Below are 21,052 nucleotides of genomic sequence, written 5' to 3'. Positions count from 1 at the left end.
AAATAAGCTTCAAAGGTTTACTAATGAGGTGCTAACAAACTTTAATTCATAAATAATACATAAAAATTAATCATTGGTACAACTTCCAAGGGACATGGTGGATTCTCCATCACTTGAAGTCTTAAAATAGATTGGATGTCTTTCTAAATGATATGCTCTAGTCCAACCACAAGTTGTTGGGTAAGATGCAGGAATCACTGGGTGAAGTTCTCGGGCTTGTGTTACAAAGGAGGTCAGGTTAGATGATCATGATGGTCCCTTCTGTCCTTAATGTCTATGAAGGTGACAACAGTGAAGTTAACCTGATTCACTGATGGACCATGTACTTCCTGAACAATGGAGCAGAACAGGCAACAGACTCCTAAGCCTGAAATGCCCAACAGCACCCAGAAGTTACCCACAACCCTGGCTCAGTCTCCATCTCTGATCTGACACCAAACAGTCCCAAAGCTGTAGACGCTGCTGGGCTATTTCCAAAATTTTGCTTGGCTTTGAGACCACAGTAGAACAATATTTGGGCTGTATTTTAGTGGTTCTGTCTCTGACACTGAGGGAGTTTGGTAGATGACCCCTCTTCTCTCTTCTTGGGAAGCCAAAACAAATAAAGGGGCTTCCTTGAGTGTCTGTCCTCCTCTTCCCCTTCAATAAAGCATTGGAGCTCTGTGTCTCAGCATGCGAGAGCAACAGCAAGACCTTTAGACCTGGTATTGATTTTCCCCTGAAACTCAGCTCAGATGGTTTTCACTTTGCCATCCCCAGGAGAGATGGAGTGGGGCTGAGATTACATTACATAATTGTGTATGAGTAAGGCAATCTCTTAGGAAGCACTCTACGAGCTGCATGCCGACTCTGACAAATCGACTCACTGCTCCCACAATAGAAGCTGGGGTCATGACCTCGGCAGCAGACCCCAGAGATCCTTTTCCCTGTCTCTTTGCTAAAGAGTTTTACTGCTGCTCTAAAATTTCACTACATGTTTTTCCCCCTGCAGTGAATCTACAACAGCTCCCACTAGTGAGAATGACTTTACAGGGTGTTGAGACCTGATTCTTATTCACTCAAGGGCCTTGTCTGTGGGTGTGCCTGCCCCATAGCACCCCCTGCTGGCCAAACTTGACAGTGCAGACAATCCCTGCCTCAATTTTCCCTCACCAGGATTTTTTGTCTCTCCTGGGGTTCACGTGGCTCAGTCCTCTGGCTATGTCACCCTCAGAGTTCAGTGCCTTTCTGAGGTAACAAAAGTCCAAACAAGAGTTCTTTCGCCCACTTGGGCCCTCTTCAGACTGCCCTTTGGGCTCTCTTTCAGGCTCTCTGGCTCCAAAGTAGAGCTCTGACTCCCAGGCTCTTTCCCTGGAGTCCCCTCAGTCTCAAACTGGTTGTGGTTTTTTTGGCCCTTTTATGAAGCCCAGGTGATTATCAGGCTGTCACAAAACCCTCATTAATGTGCCCCCCCTTAGGCTGGGAAGCAGCTCATCCTGGCATCAGCGGGAGATGATTGACTAGGGCCAGCTAGCCCCAGGCCTCCTGTCCCTTAAAGTGGCAGGCCATCGTGCCAGGCCCCATTATACTGCTCTGCAAACATAAAGGGTCATAAAGAGAGAGTGTAAAGGCCAGAGGCCCAGATCCTCAAATCAGTGGAAATTAGGCACCTAAATACCTCTGAAGGTTTGGCCCTTAGTGTAAATGGGAATCAGGCCCCAAAATATTTTATAGTCATTTTCACCCAGTGGAAGGCATCTTTGCACTGACTGGGAAGGTGGGGACATAGATTAGTGTATTTAATGTGTTTTTTTCCCTTCAACTCCCCACTGCCCCAAGGGCTCATAAAGCAATGCCCAAAATATTTGAAGCAGCTGAATCCAAGCCCATTCACCTATATCTGTTGTTAGCCCTTGGCATGGTGTTTTCACCACCCTTTGCTGCCGTAGTGCTGAAGTGTGTGACCTGCAGATCAGTGATTCCTGGCCAATGAGGGTGTTTAGAGGGCGTGACACCTCTAATGCAGGTCTGTCTCTACAGCAAGATCCCTAATAAGTTTTGGTACTGGCTGCAGAACTTTCTCATTGTCAGATTCAGCGGGTGCACCCCTATTCAGCACAGCGCTTAAAATGGGCTTAAGCATCATGCTGAACTCAGCCCTACATTCTGAAATGGATGCACCCTATACAAATATATGTATTGTTTAGGGAAACTCTCCCTAGCTACTTTTTAAGGAGACCTGCCTTCAAAAATGGTGGTTAAATGACTTAAAACTCCATGGGTGAAGTGTGACCTTACTGTTGGCACACATGACGTGTTTCCAATTTACCTCAAAGAGGAACAGCAGATCTTGGGGCTCCTTGTTTCTTCTAGTTCTAGTACAGAACTGCAGAGAAGATACTTGTGAGACTTTGCCTCCTCTCCCCATCCCAAGGTCTAAAACTTTGCTAGTGCCAGCATACACTGTGATGCCAAAGAGAAAATAAACACTAGATTGATCCAAAATGGTGGGTAGAATGTCCCTAGTGGGTTGTCTCTTACCAGCACCCAGAAAAAGAGCTAACTTTGCATGAGTATCGTTTTCAGGAGGAGCAACTGAATCTATCTGACCCTGACCTTGGGGGAATAGTAGGCATCCTTCAGTCTTGAGAGACCATGGGTATGTGCCTCTGAATGGTAAAGAGTTTACACAGTTGGTTTTATGGCAGCTGTGGCTATGGCTGAAGAGACTCACTTCAGAGAGATAGTCTCTGCTGCATCTGTCACATTTAAAAGTGGTGTTTCAACCCTTTGGACTCTGCCTTCTGCAAGCTCTTTTCTCTTCTGCTAAGCTAGACTGCTCCCTCTGGTAACTCTGGAGACCTTTGTTAAGCTCTTGTTTCCAAAGTCTGCGGTCCTGAATGTGATCATCCCAGTTATCCACATCCACATCCATTTCTTGGAGGTCTCGCTTGCACACATCCTTGAAACACAATTTTGGGCATCCTTTGTGTCTTTTTCCAGATGCAAATTCACCGTAGAGGATGTCCTTTGGGATGTGCCCATCATTCATTTGGCACACGTGCTTTGGGTGAGTAGGGGTAAGCCAACAGTAGCAAAATAGGAATGCAACTTTGGAGCAACCCTAAAGAGAACACTATTACAGATCAGGATTTCAGGTATGGGAAATGTTATGATCACAGCATACACACAGAGACATTCAATAAAAACATAAATACTCTTGCTGGAAGGTTGCAATGTAACACAACTTTAATTCTTAGACTCCAGAACAATAATACACAAGAATCCAAAGGCAGAGAGAGACAAAGCAGGCTGCTCCCTAAGGCACTGATGCGCAACTCGCCCCCATTTACTCAGGCTGGCTGGCTGCAGACTGCTAGCTGCTCCCAGATGTTTCCCTACAGAGCCCCCTAGTCTGCAAGCAGGACAAGGAAAACCCCCTACTCTTAAAGTGATAGCTTGCAGGTCCAACACAGTCCTCAGCACACCACAGAAAAAATAATATTAGAGTTAATTAATTTGAAGGCTCACAGAGTTTATAGGCTTAGGAGACTTGACAGAAGTAAAGAAAGGAAGAAGTGAAGCTGTGCAAGAGGAAAATTTAAAGATAAGACTCTGAAAAACAGTGAGACGTATCCTGGCTGATGTTGCAAACAGCGGCTTTGAAAAAAGGATGCGTCTCAGAAACTTGCCATTGCCGCACTAGGGCTGAGTGAATGAGACAAGTGGAATTCAAGCTGCAGCCAAGTCAGTAGTGCTTATATCTAGTGACCTGAAGAGCAGCATCAGGAGGGTTCTGCTGTCCTTTTGGACAAATGCAGCATCCCTGTGCTGTGACATTGCATTAGAAGGTCACTACAAACTTTATCACCTGGGTTGCTGGCCAAGAGGAATTCTGCTTTCTCAGAGTCTCCCTCGGGCATGTGGAGAGCGGGAAAGGGATAGCTACATGGTGAAGCCACCAACTTGGGAGTCAGCTGTGCTATGGCAAGAGCTCATCCTTGGAGCACAGGGAGCAGAATAAGAGGTTTGGTTTTGGCAGAATGAACCTGCATTTGTAGGTTTCCCCCACCAACACTTCTTGCTGCTCCAGAAGGGGGTGGACTTAAATAAGGCTAGAGAACATCACCTGGTGTAATTTGACATCATGCCATTGACTTCCATGGATCTGTGCTGATTTAGGACAGCTGAACCATATGTTTTTAGGGGAAAGCTCGTTAAGGTAGCCCTAGAGTTAAGCCCCAAAGAGAGAAAGGGGTTGCGACAGAAAGTCCTGCTAGGGATAGTCAAAGGAAATGCAGCTGCCAAAGCATATGCCAATATTGTTAATGCCTTTTTTGTCTGTATCTCAAGGAGAGTTTATTTTGGCAGCAGCAAAGTATATTTAAAAAGCATATCTCTGTTGTATAGATGGCATATTTCATTGGCGCTGGCCACAGCTTCTAGGATAAGAAGGTGTAGATTTTTTCTGAGGACTGGCAACAGAGCCAGATCCTCAGCTGGTGCAACTCAACATAGCTCTATGGATTTCAATGGCACTTCGCCAGTTTACCCTAGCTGAGGATCTGGCCCTGGCCTGTTGTTTGTTTGTTTTTTAACATCTTTTTCAGGCTCTCATTTTTAATCAGGAAAATGGTGCGTTATTGGAAGCAAGAAGAATGTGCAGTGTTCTCTGATTGCGATTTGGCTCAAGAGCCAATCAGCAAGTAGGTAGACTCTTTGCACTAAGCCTGCCCCTCTACAGCGAAATCCTGTGTTGTCTAGAGAATGAGATAGGAGATGCCAGACAAAAATATCTGCATGGTTTGAATGTCAACCAGGTCAAGCTGGGAAGCAGGAGATCTTTATTTCCGAATGATCTTTATGAACAGCCATTGTGCATGTGTCTGCACACGCACGTCTGTCTGCATTCTTTTATCATTAAAAGGCTCTGTCAAGGATGGTTGATCTGAAAATCCTTACCAAGCAAGTTGGTCTAATATTTGGAGTCCACACCATGCTGCCCCTCTATTCGGCCTATCTGAAGCATTCTGGTATGTCAAGAGCTCGATTGCTGTGTGCGTCTTCATGCCAAGAATAGAGCAGCCGGGCTGAATGAAGTTTTTGTACTCAGCATGTGCACTTGAGCCAGATCCCCAGGTCTGACTGAGCTGGGCTAGGCCCAGCCATCAGAATGAGTCCCCAAGCCAGTCCCCAGTGTTAGTCGGGGCTGCTCTAAATTAAGAAGGGTAAGCCAGTTCTCTAGGAACTGTGCTGCCAGGGAGGTTCAGCAGAGGGCATGGCCTTATGTGTCTAGATACTGAGGTTCTCTGGGATGTCACCGACCTGCTGCTTCTTAGTGTATGAGCAATGAGCTTCAGGTGGCATGTGACCAGAATTTGGTCTGCTGGTTGGATCATTAGCTTCCCCAGGCCGGGGACCGATGCGGAGCACAATGTGAATGCTGATCCATGCCCCCCGCCAACCTACTGATTGATCCAATATAGAATTTATATTCTAAGACTTAACAAACATATACCATACGTCACTCTGCTGTATCACTCTTATGCTAGCATAATTCACTTGTTGTGTTGTGTGGGTTGTGTCTCCCTTTGAGCCTGATCTGAAAAGGCTATGGGCCTGCTCCAGCCCTGATGGGAGCTCTAGCAATTTATGTTTTTATCTCTGGAGGTCACTGGTTCAGTACCTGGTGTGTTGGGCCAAGGTGACGGTTGTCACGTAAGTGGGCGCTCATCTGGGATTTGAACTGATGTAGGCCGCAGATACATGGAATGAGCTTCCTCTGTCCAGAGGAAGTATGTAACCTACTCGTGAGTCTGTGGCACAGGCCCCCCTCTGTGCCTGATCCACAGAGGATATAGAAGTCTACTACAATCCAATCAACGGAGCCTGGCTCTTTAGCTCAATCTGTAGCGCCTCACGTTTTTAGCTCTGGAAGTCTCCAGTGTATCTCCTAGTGTGCTGGCCAAGATGGCAGCCAGCACTTTATCGATGGTATAATGTCAGATTAGGACTAGATAGTCCTGAACTGTAAGTGCAACAGGCCATACGAGAGCCTTCCACACACTGTGGTCCCAGCACATGAGCCGGATTCAGCCACAGTACACAAGGCCCCGGGGGATTCCAATGCGGAGAGGTGTGCTAAAGGAGGGGGGCAGGATCTGCACTCACTGGGGGCAGTACAGAGCCAAACCATCTCTCTGTGTGGTGACTAATTAACTGGTCCCCAAGTAAAACGCTTGCGATCTCTGCTAGCTAGCATCTGCAGCGGTGGGCCTCATGCTCCGCACCTGCCATTTCTAGAACTGAAAAGTTGCCCAGGCAGCTCACTGCCTGACAGTGAATCCCAACCGATCACACTGAGCTAAACTTCCAATCCGAGGTATTATTTGAACCAGCGGCTTCTTCTGGGGCCCAACTAAGCAAACACTAAAGAAAACTGGAGAAAAAAAAACCAAACCAAACCAAACCTACAACTGAGTCACCAGTAAATCAGCAGTACTCTGTTCGTGGCGCCTGATCAGTGCTGTGCACAGGAAACGAGTCTTAAAGGGACAGACCAGTCTCTGGCTAGGAAGAAATGTTTCAGATAGCATCGCAGACCATTTCTGCAGGGCTCCAAGTGCAGGGAACACAGAGCTACAACCCTGTGAGGTAGAGGGCAGCCTATATGCATCGGAAAGTGGACTTACTCTGGCTATTCATGGTGTGTAACGTCTTGCTGCCCAATTCCCCGACCAGCTGCCACCTCCTTGCTGTTCCCACTCCAAACTGAAACCCCAACCCAGCACAACTCCCAGATACCTAAAACCCTCCCACGAAGTTAGGGATGGGTGACCCAGTTCAGACAAAGTGAAAGCTTCCAGGAGCCCTGCTCAGGACTCAAAATGGACCAGGCCTGCCTTGAGCTCTGAAGAAGTCTGGTTATTTTTTCTATGTGCTTCAGCATATTCACACTGGAAGGCCACTCTCCTCTAGATTTTTGGCCAGGAGCAGGAACAGACCATGAGAAACGCTGTTACTCTCAGTACAACTGGGAGCAATACCAGAAGGCAGAGGGTCAGGAGCCCAACTCCAATGGAAAGTGCATGGCATCTGGGTGGTGAACTTTCTTGAGCTCCTTTGGAAATTCCAGCCCAAACCTTTTGATCTGACCTCACCCTAATGTAGCGAAGTCAGGAATCCAGTAAATCAACTGAAGGAAGAGCAGTCCCTCCAGGTTTATACTGCTGTAACTTAGAGACCATATTCACTCTAAAGTCCTAGGCTGACCCAAACCGTGACGGGATGGATGGCTGCCTGCATTGCACAAGCCACAACTCAGCTACACAGATCCTGGTGGAAGGAAAAAAATAATTCACAGGAGAGATCAATTCAGTGAGATTTAGAAACTGATTTGGCAGACTCAAGAGGTGTGGCTACTCCAGAGAAGCATGCAAACATAAAGGTTTTGAGGTTTGCCTCTCCCTGGTTCTCATGTGGGCACACAGGCCGTGTTTTTATTTTGCTGGGTTTACTAATGAACATTTCTGCTCTGAGCTTTCAGCTTAAACCACTTTGCCATTTGCATCCCCACCTTGAAAGCAGCAAAGAGGCTGAAATTATATCCATCACTGTTGCTGTTGGTTGACTGAGCTCCCCTGCCTTCCCCCAGCCTGTTCCACATTTTTCAAATTTCTGGAGATTGTTTTTCACCTCCTGATGTTCTCTGGAGCTTACCCAAGAGAAGCAAACACAGCCTTCCCCTGGCTGGTGGAGCAAGGGGCAGGAGGTTATGCTCTGAGTAAATTTAGTCTCTCACTGGCAGATTTATCTCCCTTAATCAGAATTGTGTGGGGATTGTTTTTGTAGACTTAACTTCCCCAAATGCAGCCCCAGATCACATAAACGCTTTTAGTTAAGAGCTAATTTCCTGGAGCGTGTGCCAGCGCTCTCTCTATGCAAACGAAACAAAGAGGGTGAATACAAAATGTTTCACAACTACAAGGAAGTTTGAGCCAATAAATGTCCAGGAATGAGAAGGTATCTGCACCCTTTCTCCACTTTCCCAACACCATCGGCATGTGTTACAGTGCTGCTTCCAACTAGCACTGTCCCCTGACACCTGGCCCTTCTGTGGGGACAGGGAGACCCTGACACACATCTATGGAGGGTGTGTCAGGTTGCAGCCCCTGGTCCGGCTCCTCCAGAACCTCTTAGAATCGTAGGACTGGAAGGGATCTCGAGAGGTCATCTAGTCCAGTGCCCGGCACTCATGGCAGGACTAAGTATTATCTAGACCATCCCTGACAGGTGTTTGTCTAACCTGCTCTTAAAAATCTGCAGTGATGGAGATTCCACAACTTGTGTTTTCTCAAATGACATCTTACACAGTTAAGTCTGGCACTATTCTTTGTCATTAACTAAAATGTCCATCTTTAAACTTTCATGATCTATTCCCAAATTTAAAAATTATCCTGGCCAAAAAAGCCATGGCAGCGAATGTGCCTCATAACTATCCCACAGCTGAGAGAAGTGGAGATGCTAAAAATGGGAGGCTATTGGAATAAATGATATGGGCTTGCTGGCTGGATGTTCTGTGTGAGAAACCCACAGCCTTGGAATTCACATGCCCCCCACTTGGTCCAACAGCCTGAAACTGAGAACCTTCAGTATATGTTGTAAAACTCATCTTTTTCCCCACGTATTTGAAACTGCAGGGGTAGACGTGGAGGGGTTGGAATGGTTAGAGGAAGAGGATCATTTGGGATGGGTTATTTTAAATTATATTCCTTCATTTAAAAGTACGTCCTAAAATTGTGTCAAGGAGACTTAAAATCTGTGGATAGGCACCTTTTATCATTTCTAGCAATCTAAATAAATAGTGTACACATTCTATGGAAGATTATCCACTTGACTAGATTAAAAAACCAAAGACATTAACCATCCAATGATCTTCAATATGAAACTCATCCATACTTTTCTAGGGCACTTATCTTCATTGGCACAATCTTCACGCAGCAGTGGGGCATAGATCAGCATTTGTGCTCCCTATCAGTACCAAGGTCGGGCCAGGGAAGCTAATGATCCAACCAGCAGACCAAATTAGGTTATGAATCCTGGTCATGAGCCACAGCAGGCATGTGGCGCATACACTAAGAAGTTGGGCAACGGAGACGCTCACACTAGAGTCATCAGAGAGATATGTTTGGCTCTGTCATTATGAACACTCATACGGAGTTTGGTAGAAGTGCATGGCAATACGCAAAGAACTAGCACAGATAATGCCCTTCTCCTACGCAGCTTATAAACTAAAATACGATTTTTCAAGAGCTCTCAGCTTTGCTTTTAGGCACCAGGATAAGTGGGTGTATTTTTCAAAGGAGGTCAGTGTTTGGGGAGCTGAGCACTACAGAAATCTGGCTCCCATTGTGAGTGCTGAGGACTTGGACAGCCAATCTAGCACTTTTTTGAAATTCTGACACTAATAAAGGCAACATGATGTGTAAGGATGCCATCAACGCACTGTGGGTGGGGAAGGGGGTGACACAGCAAAGTGAGGAGGCCACTCAGGGGAAAGTTTAATTTTTTATATTAATATTTAGTATTGTTTAATCATCTTCCCTTGGTGGGACATGGGAGTGGCAACAGGCAGTGATGAAAAGCTAGGAGATGGACTACAGTACAGCCTGTCGGCATAACTTCTGTTGCTTAGGGGAGTGAACACGCCCCCTCCCCACAGCAACATAAGTGACACTGACATAAGCACTCGTGTGCACGACTTCTCCCGCCAACGTTGGTTCCGCCTCTCATGGAGATGGTTTTATGATGCTGACGGGAGAGAGCTCTCTCCCGTTGGCCTAGAGAGTCTTCACCAGATGCACGGCAGCGGCGCACCACTGTACGTATAGACATAGCCTAGGAGACAGCAAGTGAGGTTACAAAGAGAGCTGGGTGATATTTTTCAGACGAAATTTTTTTTTGCCAAAAAATGCAGGTCAGTCAGAATATTTTGTGAATTCGTGTTGAATTCACCAAATTGCTTTGGTAAAAAAGAAAAAAACAAAGCAAAAATTTTCAAAAAAATCTGTCTTTCATTTTGGCATTTCTGAAACAAAAACATTTTGATTTTTCAATTCAAAGCAACTTCTTGTTTTGAAATTTGTTTTCAATTTTATATTTTAAAAAAGTTATAAAAACCTCCCACAAAAACAGAAAGTTTTGTTTTTTGGTCAAACAAAATGTTTCGTTTTTTACTTTTTGGTTTGCCAAAAAATTGATTTTAAAAAAATGTTTTGGATTGCCCAGCAACCCGAAAAATCCATTATTTGCACAGCTGTAACTTCAAGACACATTGGAGGAGGGTTCTGACGGAGGGGTAGTGTGAGCAGAGGTGAGTGGGAGAAAGAGAGAAGAGGCAAGTGAAATAGTGAAGAACACACTCCTGTGGACCAGTAGTGGATCCCATCTGACTCGCCTTTAACTTTCTTCCTGCATTGTCAGTTACACCTCTGCTATGTGGATGTGCCACCTTTCTGATTCAAGGCAGTGCTTTCAAGGGAATGATTTGGAGGAAATTCAGCAAGGAGAACTTTGCAGACATTTCTTCCCTCCAGGAGCTGTCCTGCTCAGGGCAGGGGGACCAAGCCAGGCCTGTGTTTTAAGAAACATTTTATAATGCTTCCTCTTTGTTTCTGTTCCTAACATGGTATTAATTAAAAACATTTCTAACAACTGCCAGCATGGAACAGAATATTTTACAATGTTAACATGATCAGTTTTCTTCTGTTTTAATTTAAAAGGCTTCTTATTGTGCTCATAAAACCCAACCAACCACATAAAAATGGATTTGGGAAGAAAAGCTCAAATTTAAACTTCAATGAGGGTCAATAAAATGTAATTAGTTTTCAGACAGGTTGAATATGTGAAGACATACCTAGACTTCAGACCCAATTCACTGCACCTTCAGTCAATTCCTCCAGTGCAAGGTGAGTGTGAAACACGGCCACTGTGATCTGGTAGCATTTCATATCTTCATTGCACAGACAACTGTAGCTGGGAGAAATACAGCTTGGTAGACTGTGACCTAAGAAAATTTACATATGGAAATAGGGAGAATATCTACTATTTCTACAATTTAGTTCAAAGTTTTTGGTGTTTCTGAAAGTGACATGAAACGGAAGGATGGGTTTGGGGTTAAAGCATTTGGCTGAGAATTTAAATTCAAAGCTCTCCCATAGACACTCTATGTGACCTTGTCCAAGTCACTTAATCTGTCAGGTCTTACTTCACTGTCTGTAAACTGGAGTTAGTAAGGGCTTGTCTATACAGGAAAGTTAATCTGCAATAAGGAAGGTTAAGAATTTAAAGCAGGTTAACTATTCCTAACTGACTCCATGTCTGGTTTTTTATTCAAGAAATAAGAGAGTCACTCCAAATTAACTTCCAAAATGTATTATGCTAATTCAGAATAAGGTATGCTTATTCTGGAATAAGAGCCTCTCCTGCATAGAGTCAATCAGAAATAGTTAATCACCAATAGCTACAACTCCTTGGGTAGACAAGCCCTAATACTGACTTTGCCCACTGTCGTCTATTTACAATGCAAGCTCTTTGGCACATGAACTTTCTCAGTAGGGGGCTGTACAGTGCCTAGCACTGTGGCCAGAGGTAGAACAGTAATGTTAGTGGGGACTATAAAGCCTGTGGAAGTAACCAGAAGAGACTTCCTTGTTAGTGCTAACACTGTATAGTTTAATGCATCACTTTATTTCTGCTGGTTATGTGTTCTTTTCACTATTTACACAGGAACTCAAGTGAATGTTAGATCTGTGAAGATAAGATAAGGAGTGTAATAAATAGAATTCTTTAAAATCTACCCTTATCTTGTTTTTGTTTCAGTACAAGTGGGGTTCTGGAAAAGCATCAGCTGCTTAGTTAAAGGGACAGGTCTGGATTGTAGAATTCAGCTTCTGGTGCCAGCTGGGATTGCCCCATGCCAGTAAATCCACAGTTCTTTATAATCAATGGGGATAGATGTTGCATAGTCCTCACTAGAAGTGCACAAGGAGCTGAGAGGCAGCTAATTGGTTAATGAGAGACTGGCCCAGTTGGACCCAATCAGATGCCTCCATTCCGAAACTGCATTTTAGAAGAATTGTTCTGGAGCAAAATTTAATGTGACCAATCACAATGGTAGGATTTAAGGCACATCTTCTTGCTATCCCTATGGCAATGGGACAAAACAAAAATGCTGTTTGATACCTGTCATTCTTGGGGATTGTACGTATTTCAGCCACAGTACAAATTGTTCAGAGATCCATGTGCTCTGAAGAGCACTTCTGGGAAACTGAACATTCCGGACAGTTGCATGGCAATAAAATCTGCACAGAAAACTACTGGAGGAGCAAAGTTCAGATGGGATGAAGAGCCTCAAGGCTATTCCTGGGTTCTAGCTCCTGTGCTTACCAGGAAATCCCTACCCAGCTTCCTCTTCAAACCTTCCCCAGTGCCCCATACCAACCACCGCCCCCCGTGCACCACCCCCACTCAATGTGGCATTCTCTTCCCTGCTACGTGTGGCTGGGCCATATGTAGTGCATGTTGAGCTTGCTATAGGAATTAATCTTTTCACTCAGGCAGTAGAGGTTCATGGCTTTAGAACACGAGGTGTCTAGTTCAATCCCCGCGGCTGACAACTCACCTAGGGAAACAGTGAAATTCATCTGAATTATCACAATTGTATACAAATGATCCTACTTGGAATTAAAGGGAACAATTTTTTGTTCCCTTTAATTCCCCACAATTGTATACAAATGATGAATATGGGAGTTACAGGGCACTCCCTGGAGGTATAGAGTGTCACAGAGCGTAATGGCTCAGTCATCAACTGCTTTATGCACCCACGCAGGGAAATCAGCATGTTTAAGGAGTTCCCTTACTTGCTTGTGTGACACACCCACATCACTGGTCTGGGCATGGCAGTAAGGGGGCAGGTGGGTGGGGAGTGGACAGGCCAAGGTAAGGAGCAAGCAGAGCCTTGGGTCCACCCTCCAGGACGGCCAGTGCAGCTGAGCTGGTGTGGAGCCAGGTATAGGGGTGGTGCAGACTACTTCCCCTCTTTCCAGCTGACTATAGGGGTAATGGGACTGCACTGTGACTTTCTGAGACACACTTTGATCTTCTCTTGGGGAGCCCAGTAATGGTCTGTCCTTGGCTCAGGGCACATGGAGATTCCATGAGGAAGCACTGGGTGAGGTTCTCCAGCTGCGGTATGCAGGTCAGAGTAGAAGGTCATTGTGACCCCTTCTGGCTTTAAAGACCATGATTGTCTCCTGGTGGGCCTCCATCCATCTTGAAGGCAAGTCTACTTACTGGACTTTCAACGATTCTCTGGGCTGAAATCCATTCAAGCTAGACAGCAGCTCGGACACAACCCAACCCCAGCCAGAAGGGATTGTTCTTGCGCCACCCTGGGATCCTTCTCTGCCATCTCGGTGCCTGTGGTCCTGCCTTTTACAGGGGAGATGGTTTCTCTCTACTGCGTAGGCTGAGGGGTGGGAGCCATCTGTCTCCTTCTTTCAGTATTTTGTGTCCATCCTTTCCCCATTTTTCCCCCATCTGATACACTCCAGCTGTGTGGATCCCTGCTGATTCTGGGGCTCTCCTCCTCCTGCCCACGCAAGCTTGACAAGGCAGTAGGGTCCCTCTTACAGGACGATGTTTAGCTGCTTGGCTTTATAAGTTAAAAAACGCAACAGCCAGCCAGGGAGAGAGGGCAGCAGCTCCCCCTACACAAATTCCCTGCTACAACTAGGAGTCCAAGTCTTACAAAAGGCACCAGGCTACGGTCTAAAATCCTCCCAATGCTTGTATCCTTTAATTGATTATAAGTAAGGCTACATTTTAGTCACAGGTATTTTTACTAAAAGTCATGGACAGGTCACAGGCAGTAAATAAAAATTCATGGTCTGTGACCTGTCCATGACTGTTACTATATACACCTGACTAAAACTTGGGGGGAGTGGCTTGGGAAGGGGTCCCTGGGGGCACCACGGGTGCTAGGGGGGATGGCCCAGGGTGGGTGCCATGTGTGCTGGAGAGGGGGCACTCAGGGGTGGGTGCAGCCAGGAGGAGCACCGCAGGTGCTCGTGGTGGAGGTGTTGGTGGGGCAGGGGCAGGGTCCATACCTAGCTCCTGGGAAGTGGAAACCCCAGCTCCTAGTTCCACCTGCTGCCTCTGCTCCATTCAAAGCCCCAGTTCTGCAGCTCCCATTGGCTGGGAGCCGTAGCCAATGGGAGCTGCGGAGCGGTGCCTGCAGGCAGAGGAGCTAGGAGCTGAGGGAAGCGAGTTGCTGTTGCCCTTCTGGGGAGCCTCCCACCACCACCCAGGCAAGCACTTCCCCCAGCCTTGAGCCCCTCCCAATGCCTGCTGGGGGGTGGGGGCTGAGACTGCCCCAGCAGCAGCCAGTGTGACTGGCCCAGGGGCTGCCTGAGCTGCTCAAGCAGCCCCCCAGCCAGGTGCACCGGCTGCTGCAGAAGTCAGGGAGGTCACGGAAAGTTACGGAATTGGTGACTTCCGTGACCTCCACGTGACCTCCATGACAAACATGGAGTCTTAATTATAGGGCCATTGTGATCATCTGCTCTGATCTCCTGCATAACAAAGGGCTTCACTGCAATAATTTCTTCAATGTCTGGCAGCACAAACTCCCTTCCATGGTACAGGCAGCCCATCCTGCAGCCCATCCCAACAAGAGACAGGCCCTGTCTTTAATGACACAAGCTGGAGCCACCTTAAGGATAAATTTCATTCTAATGTCTTTTTTAAAAAATAAAACCTCCCTGTAGTTCACATGTAAGGTGGGCATGTGTGGGATCCTTTCAAATTCAGTTTATTTTTACATAGCATCTTTCAGACATTGCATCTCACGTGGCTTTAAAGTGAGAGAGAAAATAAGGAGCAAAACACAAAAGATGGTTGGGGGGACAGGGCTGGAGAGACAGGACTCCCCCAGCAAACAGCTGTGGTTTCACTTCTTGAGGCAACTGAGAGGACAGAGAGGTGGTGAAGAGAATGCATTTCCAGTAATTAAGGCACAGGATTTTCAAACAAAGGATAGTCTGTAGGAAGATCCACTACAAAACTCAGAAGATGTGAGCCCTATTTATACTGGTCTAACTTCAACGGAATTACTCCCAAATGACACTGGTGTGTGTTAAATTAGAAACAGGGTCAACATACACATGGGCTTTAGAAGATGTTTTTACATGGGCCATTCCCCTTCCTGTTGTTCTGCCGCTGGGGGCTAAGGATGGGGGAGTCAAGCAAGAGTCACTTAGAGGTCTGAAACTGCCTCTTTTCTGCCTTTTTTTACTGAAAACAGCTGTGAGAAAGACCAAAGGTGATGAAGACACTGGTAGATGGCCCTGTGCCAGAAACCTGGATCTGAACTCCAGAGCTGGCGTCAAACATTGCATCTCTATGGCAGGCAGAACAAAACCCACAGCTCTGAACAATCCTAATGGAGGTGCTTGGAATTAGGATCAATCACTAATTTGGGCCTTGGGGTTCGATTCAACTTACAGAGACGTGGACGAGCTGTGAACTTGGATCAGAACCCAGCAGTGGGGTTTGCATTCAGGAGGTCGGCCCACCTCTAGAATGTGTCATAATCCAGAAACAGTGTGGTACTGTAGAAGAAGAAAGATGGAATGGATTAAATATAATAATCTCCTATAATACTTATGTAAGCAGAGTCAGGATGAGTTCCACCCCGACATCTGGTGGTGAGGTGTGGCAAGTTGGTGTGGAAAAGAACTTCAGGGGCCGATCTCATTTGCATAGGCACACCCACCCCACCTAGAATGAGGCCATAGCTGCCCAAATGGTCACTTTGACTGCTGTGGGATCCCCAGTGTCCCTGTTATTGGGGCAGGGGCAGGAAGATTGTTATTACCCTGATTATGGGAATCAAGGACAGTGGAACTGTACTGGGCCTTTTGTTATAATGGAGGGACTCGCCATCAACTTAGTAGCACTCGCTAGGCAAGGGACATGGGTTCCAAAACTCTGTGAATAGAGAGAGGCTGGGGACAGGTATTAATACTTGGTGGCATGGGCCCCCGACGAGGGCCTTACATGCTAATTGCATTTCCTCCTCTCTCCACTGTGGAATATCAGAGCTAATTTTGATTCTATTAGGAGTGTAGTTACAGGCTGCTGAGCTGAATTCACTTTGGGCTAATTAGCAGTGAGGCTCCCCTACTATAAGCTGAAATCACAAAAGAGCTAAACTTACTAAGAGCTGAAATCATGAGTGTTGTGTTAAGTAGTGGGGGAGCCTGAAGATGTATGGTGGAGGAGTTTGCGGGACAGCAAGCAGAATGGCTGGTGGAGCAGAGCAGTTTGCAGGACGGCGAGCAGAGTAGCTGGTGGAGCAGAGTGGCTGGTGGAGTAGAGCAGTTTGTCAGATGCCTAGAGCAGCTCATGGGGCGGCTGGCAGAGCGGAGCCCCATGGAGAGGTGGGGCCATCAGCTTTGGACCACATAAAGTACCCCTTAACACCCAATCTCCACCCAGGTTGGGAGGTAAAACTCTGCAGATAAACTTTTGAACTCTGGGGCTGCCCTGACCAGGGACAGAGACTTTTGGGTTGTTGGACTTTTGGGACTTTGGGTGATTTTGGGTTGCAGGACTCAAGAACCAAAGGGAAAGGGCACGCCCCGATTTGCTTGGGGTGGGTTTTTTGCTCATGGGTTGTGTTATGAATCCTGTTGGTGGTGTTTCCCCAACATAATGCCACATTGTTTCTCTCGGTTATTAAAAGGCTTTTTGCTACACTCAGACTATGTGCTTGTGAGAGGGGAAGTATTGCCTCTTGGAGGTGCCCAGCGGGGGTGGCATATATTTGTCCCAGGTCACTGGAGCCAGTTTTGCATTGTGTTATTGGAATGGAACCCCTAGATACTGAACCCGGCCCTTGTTGCTGCCAACTCTGACGGGCAGAAGGGTTACAGTTACAATACAACCAGCTATCGCAATGTCAGTGGCTTCCAGCATGTCTCCATGAGTTATTATTTGGGCTTGCCTTTATTTCCTAAGCAAAACAATAGCATCCGGGTCACTGCAGAAGCTGGGGAACCTACATATTACAAGCCATGCTATTTGCAATGACAGTCAGCAGCATGTTCTCCAGTTACCATGGCAATGCTGCCAAGGTTCAGATAAAGAAAAGGAGTACTTGTGGCACCTTAGAGTCTAACCAATTTCTCTAAGGTGCCACAAGTACTCCTTTTCTTTTTGCGAATACAGACTAACACAGCTGTTACTCTGAAAAAAGGTTCAGATAGTTTTCTTCCACCCGGATTTCTGCTGTTTTCATTTGTTGCTCCATTGACCATGCCAGCACACACCATGCCTCAATCCTTGCCCATGAGTAGGCTGCAAAAGGGTTAAGATGTCTTGGCAAAGGGTTCCTTACACTGCCATGAGGCTCACGGTCACATTGCATAAAGTCCTTGCTTAGGAATAATAGCATTAGATCTTCTGTCACAACAGAGGTAAAACTGAAATCAGCCAGCAGATACTAATAGATCCTCAGTATCTCTTCTCATTAGTCTTAATCATAGGGAAAAACCCAAAAGGCCTAAACCATTTTTGTTGAGCGAGAGGGAGGGGAAAAATGAGTGTGTGCAGACAGCAATGTGGAAGGCTCCTCGTTAGCACCGTTATTCCTGCTACAGGCTCTCTAGGTTGGGAAGTCATATTTTATGTCTTCATCCTCAAACCTCTCTTATAGTATTTCATACTGATCCATAAACTGCCATGCCTCAGCTACCCTGAGATGGATCCTCCAGCTCAGAGGTCAGAAACATTAGCAGACCACTGTGCAGAGATTTTTTTTTTATTTATTTTTTCCAGGCACATCCTCCAATCACAGGACAGTCCCTGGTCTGTTGTTGTTTCTATTAGAAAGTCAGGGAATTCAGATGCAATAAAGTTTGGGCGTAACTGGTCTTATTCACGTCTGCATCTGTGTAAATACACCCATGCCATCTTTGTGCTCCCCATGTACCACCTAGGTCACTGGAAGGGCCAGACTGTGTTACTCTTACTCACGTTGAGTGCTGCAGTGGTCAAGGAGTAGTCCCAGTGGGAAGATTTGTGGAGGAAGGTGTGAGTCAATGTTAGAGTAAAGCAGTAAAGAAATGTTCAAGAGGGCCTCTTTCAAAGGGGTTTGGAAGTATGGTTGCCACTTAAAGTGCTCCATCTTCAGAGGAACTTTGCACCAACAGCTCCCTTGGATGTCAGAGGGAGCTGCAGATGTTTTGATCTCTCTGGGCCAATCAGAAACTATGAGCTCCAGCTTCCAAGTAATCAGTGAAGAGAGAATGTAGTAAACAATCTCAAAAAGGCCAAAGGAATTAGTTTTCAACCAAGATCTTCTCCATACAAACATTCATGATCATTAAATGAGGCGACAGTGGTATCCTAACCAGAAGTATCAGTGGCTTTAAAAAGAGAGGACCATGTCAATGGTAGACATGACCACCCTGTAGAAACTGATGGACTGGGGTTTTGGCACTGTATGGTGGGGAGTAGTGGTTTCTTGATTCTCTAGCACTTTCTGGCCTCTGGAAGCTGACTTTGGAGCAGCATTAATCTTAGCCCATCCAGAAGGCCACTTAGGCCAGGTCTATACTACAGAGTTAGGTCAATATAATGCAGTTTACATTGACCTATCTGTATAGGCCTATCTGTATTAAAATGAAGCTCCCTCAGATGTAACTCGCTCCCTACACTGACTTAATAACTCCACCTCCGTGAGAGGCGTAGCACTGAGGTTGATGTAGTTAGGTCAATGCACTGTCAGTGTAGTGGCTTACATTGCCATTTGCTCTCTTTCAGAAGCTGTCCCACACTGGCAGTTAAATTGGTGCAAGTGCTCCTGGTGAGGACGCGCACTGCAGACAGAAGGAGGACATGCAAAAGCAACGTAATTACTGAGGTGGCTGTACATTGCTGTAACTGAGGTTGATTTAATTTTGTGGGGTAGACTTGCCCTGACTCTCCTCATCAGAAGTATCAGTGGCTTTGCTGAGAAGAGTGTGCAGATATTGGTGCTGACGAACTGGTTCCATCTTTGTAATAGCTCATCTTAAGTGATCACTGTCCTTACAGTGTGTACGGTAACACCCATTGTTTCATGTTCTGTGTGTATATAAATCTCCTCACTGTATTTTCCACTGAATGCATCCAATGAAGTGAGCTGTAGCTCACGAAAGCTTATGCTCAAATAAATTGGTTAGTCTCTAAGGTGCCACAAGTACTCCTTTTCTTTTTGCAAATACTGACTAACATGGCTGCTACTCTGAAACCTATCTTGGGGAGAGCTGTTCTTCAGGGCAGAGCGTTGTAGCAGGAAACCCAGATGTCCTAATGATTTTAGTGGCCAGGTTGTTTAAAGAATTACTGAGACCACAGGGGCCAGCTTCCAACCCCCCATGCTCTGCCCTAGGCCCCGCCCCCACCCAACCATTTCCCCCAAGCTCCCGCTCCCACCCCCACCCTGCCTCTTTCTGGCCCTGCTCCGCCCAGGTCCCGCCCCCACCTCACCCCTTCTCCCAACCCCCCATCCCTGCTCCACCTCTTCCCACCCCCGCCCCACCGGAGCCCCAGGCCCTTTAAATCACCACTGGAGCACCGGACAACGCAGGCCAGGTGGAGTGGAAGGGCTGGCTGGGGGACGCTTACCCCCAGCCATGCCCCTTCCACCTGAGACCCCGCTCCTTCCGGGGGCTGGAGCTAGCCCCCATACTGGCAAGTCTTTGGAGTTACTTTCACCACTGCCTGGGTCCAGCCATCATAACGACTGCCTATGCCTGAGACTGACACGCTGCCTGCCAAGAGCAGCTTGTGGGGGGGGAGGGAGGGTTATGTCGCAGATGAAGAGTAGGCAGGGTCACAGCCTGTTTCCCCTCCCTCTATGTGCATGGCTACTGGGGGAAATATGCAGCACTTATTAAAGGGCTGAAGCAAATTACTCCTTGACTGAAGGGCTGTGGGAGGCATGGTGTCTTAGTGAGGCAGAACACCTTCGGATGCCCCCAGTGCAGCAGGGTAGCCTGACGTGTCCTCACAGGGCTCTGACTCAATAGCACCCAATAGCCTTAGCAGAGCTTGATTGTCTCACCTTGGGCCTTCAGGGTCAATCGTCGAAACTCACAGGCTACCAAAGCACCCACAGAATTAGGAGTCTTCAGGACAGCGCATGCTCAAGATGGATCAGAACTGGAGCCCTTCTCATGCAACTCCTGAGGCCCAGTCATTGCTGGTTTGGATGAAATGGAACCTCGGTCTGAACCACTCTCACTCTGCTTTGGCAAAACTCAGGCCTGATTTACAGAACCCAAATGCGACCTCCTTGTGCCCAGTGGTGAAAAAAAAAAGGAGTAAACTAAACTCCATGTCCCCAGGTGGGAAGTGGATCAACTCCATTTACCCACGTTTATCCTTGACGACACTACTGCTTGTTCCTTTTCTACAGCAGAAGACCTAGAACACCTACCCACCATCCAACCTGGTCACTATATTGCCCTGCACAGATATTAATCAGATTAATTCTGAGCAACAAGAGCTTCAAAACCTCCCCTTGAAAGATATCCCATAGATGTACTGTTTTCACTATTAGGATATTTTTTCCTAAGGTTTAACCCAAACTTCCCTTTTCATAATTTCTTCTTATTCCTGCTAGTAATTTCTCCTTTAAGAATCCTACACACTTGTTCCTCTGCTGCTAGAGTAGACAGTTATATCTCCTCTTAGTCATCTCTTTGCCAAGCAATTGTTAAGCTGTAATAGCTTTGTATGTTGTAAAAAAGGGATTAGACAGTGGTGGGTGGGTAGAACTCTAACTGAAGTATGTGGCTCTGACATACAGGATCTGATTTTTTTAAGAGCTTCTTGCCCTGACAACCATGTGGGCACAATGATGTCACATGTATCTACCGGCCTGATAGTGACAAGTCAGACAGGTCGGTGTGTAAGAGCGAGTGCAAGTGACAGCATTTATCTGTGCTTGCAAAAACACACT

The 21,052-nt window shown here is 46.5% G+C and overlaps 1 long non-coding RNA gene across 2 annotated transcripts in view; it reads right to left on the bottom strand.

The window, feature by feature from the left end:
• Nucleotides 1-21,052, bottom strand: part of LOC142068585 (uncharacterized) — a 65,346-nt gene that overhangs the window by 8,921 nt on the left and 35,373 nt on the right. Inside the window, exons 2-3 of one of the 2 annotated variants that reach the window (XR_012664464.1) lie at nt 15,544-15,650; nt 10,895-11,044 (exon numbers count right to left, since the gene is read on the bottom strand). This is a non-coding gene — a long non-coding RNA (uncharacterized LOC142068585). The remainder of the gene's footprint in view (nt 1-10,894; nt 11,045-15,543; nt 15,651-21,052) is intronic. The other variant, XR_012664463.1, reaches the window with a different exon arrangement.

This window comes from Caretta caretta, chromosome 11 (assembly GCF_965140235.1).
Source record: "Caretta caretta isolate rCarCar2 chromosome 11, rCarCar1.hap1, whole genome shotgun sequence".
In the NCBI taxonomy this organism is placed as follows: Eukaryota; Metazoa; Chordata; order Testudines; family Cheloniidae; genus Caretta; species Caretta caretta.
Note: the sequence above shows the minus strand (reverse complement) of the source record. Positions and strands in the feature narration are given on the sequence as shown.